At 41.8% G+C, this 2,896-nt stretch overlaps 1 protein-coding gene across 1 annotated transcript in view; it reads right to left on the bottom strand.

The window, feature by feature from the left end:
* LOC107707639 (ubiquitin-conjugating enzyme E2 E2) overlaps positions 1-1,724 on the bottom strand; it is a 38,883-nt gene extending 37,159 nt beyond the window's left edge. The window contains exon 1 of the mRNA XM_016511717.1: positions 1,526-1,724. The gene's annotated coding sequence lies outside the window, so the exon portion shown is untranslated. The remainder of the gene's footprint in view (positions 1-1,525) is intronic.
* Between the last annotated feature and the right edge of the window lie 1,172 nt (positions 1,725-2,896).

Below are 2,896 nucleotides of genomic sequence, written 5' to 3'. Positions count from 1 at the left end.
TAGAATTTAATTAAATTAGAAAGGATAAGTGTCTGTGACCCGTTAAAAAATACAAACATTTGTTTCCCGGGGATTAATTTTACATGATTAGGGGTTGAACGACTTCTGATTTTTTGAAGTCGACTTTTATGTGATAAAAGTTGAGTCGAAGTCGACTAGTCGCTGATGACGTCATTAATGAACAAATAAGTCTGGAGCTGTCATATGCCACCACTATGGCATATGACACAGCGCTGCCCACGTGGCTGTTGCTCCTATAACAGCTTTTTTATCAGTTCTTTTGTCTTTGGGTCGTTATATTTCTCACAGATTTCTGCTCATTCTAAATCAGATACAGATAAAGTAGCACAGTAAAGATTACATTAATATGAATGCATTAGTGAGAGCGACTGCGTGTGTGAATTAATTCTACCTGGCAGCGTCTCTCTACTAGTAGTGAAGCTGTGAAATTTAGTTATTAAGAATTATATGCTTGAACTTTTCAGTTTCTAAGCTATTTTATTGACCAGCGACTAGTCGACGTCAAGCTTAAAGCGTTGTGGCAGAGCATTGAAGTCGACTAGTCAATTAGTCGGTGCAACCCCTAGCATGTGTGTGTATTTATATACACATAATAAATATAAACAGCATACATACATATATTATGTAAACAAAAACTTTTATTTTGGATGCGATTAATCGCGATTTATCGTTTGACAGCACTAATATACATATATAAAATACCTCTTCAGGGGTGTATTTTTACATATTCGCTGTGAATAAACAATCCAGTAACGCAAACCGGTAATACAACAGTACATAAGGCTATGTACTATATTAGGTCCACAAAATTAACTTTTTTAACCATAATATGCATAATTCTTCTACAGGACAAAATCTGCACCCATAAAGGTACCAAATTATGCACCTTTTTAGGGAATATTTGAATCCCAAAGTACACATGCACTGTAACGGCGCTATTGTAGTACAGTATAGTGATTATTTGGGTAGTGTAATGAGTAATAAGGGTACCATTTTAGGTCCACAAACGTAACCTTTAGGAGTGTAGCCTATATTTTACCACAAAATAATACAAATGCACTTGGTGTCACCACAATATTAAGGGTTTCCTCCATTTGAAGCACACAGAGGTGCTGACTGGCCGTATATATCTAGTGTATACTACAACGTGAAGGGCATTGTAGGAAATCATTGAAGCACCTGGCTGTCAGACTGCGCTGCAAACGCAGAAACCTTGCCGCTGCAGCAGCTGCGTGCGCGCTATAGAGGAGCGTCTATTTATGCGGGAGGCCGCGAGCGCTTCGCGATCCCGCACAAAATCCGCGGATCAAACGCGCCCGTCGAGCCCCATCGAGTTTCCCCCCCAACGCGGGGGAAACCACGCGACGATTCGCCCCTGATGACCACGATGAGCGACTGGCTCGGCACAAAGGAGAAGGCTAGTCCCGCACATCCCCGCACACTGAGGGGCAAAAACAAGCACTTTCGCGGGACATTTAGCGACTTTTCACGCGAGGGTATTTACCTGGCGAGCGGCCGTCGATGTGGAGTCCCGATTCGCTTTTCCTGGATGATACCGTGTAGTCGGAGTCGGGCCGTCCGCTCGTTCTCGTCTCGTCGCTATTTAACTGAAGGTAGCAGAAAAAAAAGCGATTACAGAAACTGAAGCAGCCGGACCGCCTCTCCGCGCGCTCCCGCTTCGGCCGTGCACGCGCGGCGCGCTCGCGCTCGCCTCTGTGCGCGAGCGTGAAATTGTTTCGCTGCGCTTGAGAGGACAGGTTTGTGTAACGTTTCCTCACATATGTGACCACAAAACCAGTCATATTGGTCAATTTTGTGAAATTGAGATTTATGCATCATCTGAAAGCCGAATAAAAGAGTTTTCCATTGATGTATGGTTTGTTAGGATAGGACAATATTTGGCTGAGATACAACTATTTGAAAATCTGGAATCTGAGGGTGCAAAAAACTCAAAATACTGAGAAAATCGTTTTTAAAGTTGACCTGATATCAGCCTAATTACACGACATTCACACAACCTCCTGACTGCTTCATTCAGCAAACACACAGAGAGACGATTAACCGCCGCCAGGGTGTGATTTCCTACTAAAGTCACATTAAAGTCATCACAGTAACAGATGCTGTTTCTCTGCTCTGATCCAGACACAATTAAACGCTCAAAGCAAACAAACTGGATAAAGCCCAATCCATTAATCCTGAAGCGCGTTTCCACTGACACAGAGCGAGCGTTTTCAATTCATTCCTATTAGGCTTGCAAAAAGGTGGAACATTTCCAGTAAATTTAGGAAACATTCCAGGATTTTTTGGAATCTTTCAGGGATTTTTTGGCAAGTTTCCGGACATTTTCCACCCCTTTCCAACCCTAATTCCTATGGAAGCTGAGCTTAAACGCTCGCGCGGTGCACTATTGAAAGCGTCGAGGCTGAGCATTCCTCGACTTTATGCAAATATTGAGCGAAAAACGCCGGTTGAGAACCAATCGCTGTCAAAAGTAGGCAAGGCAAGATTTTGCCGTATGTTTGCTGAACTGGTGGATTACTGAGATCACTTGTCGTTGAAAAAGTCATAGCAAAAGAAAATGCACTTTGCATGCTTTCATTATATGTGACCCTAGACTACAAAACCAGTCATAAGGGTCGATTCTTTTCTGGAATATGAATACATAATCTTTCCATTGATGTATGGTTTGTTAGGATAGGACAATATTTGGCTGAGATACAACTATTTGAAAATCTGGAATCTGAGGGTGCAAAAAACTCAAAATACTGAGAAAATCGTTTTTAAAGTTGTCCAAATGAAGTTCTTAGCAATGCATATTACTAATCAAAAATTAAGTTTTGAGTAGGACATTTACAAAATATCTTAATGGAACATG

This window comes from Sinocyclocheilus rhinocerous, unplaced genomic scaffold, assembly GCF_001515625.1.
Source record: "Sinocyclocheilus rhinocerous isolate Xijiao unplaced genomic scaffold, SAMN03320098_v1.1 scaffold235, whole genome shotgun sequence".
Classification (NCBI taxonomy): domain Eukaryota; kingdom Metazoa; phylum Chordata; class Actinopteri; order Cypriniformes; family Cyprinidae; genus Sinocyclocheilus; species Sinocyclocheilus rhinocerous.
The sequence above is the reverse complement of the archived record's forward strand: the minus strand, read 5'-3'. Positions and strand labels throughout refer to the sequence as shown.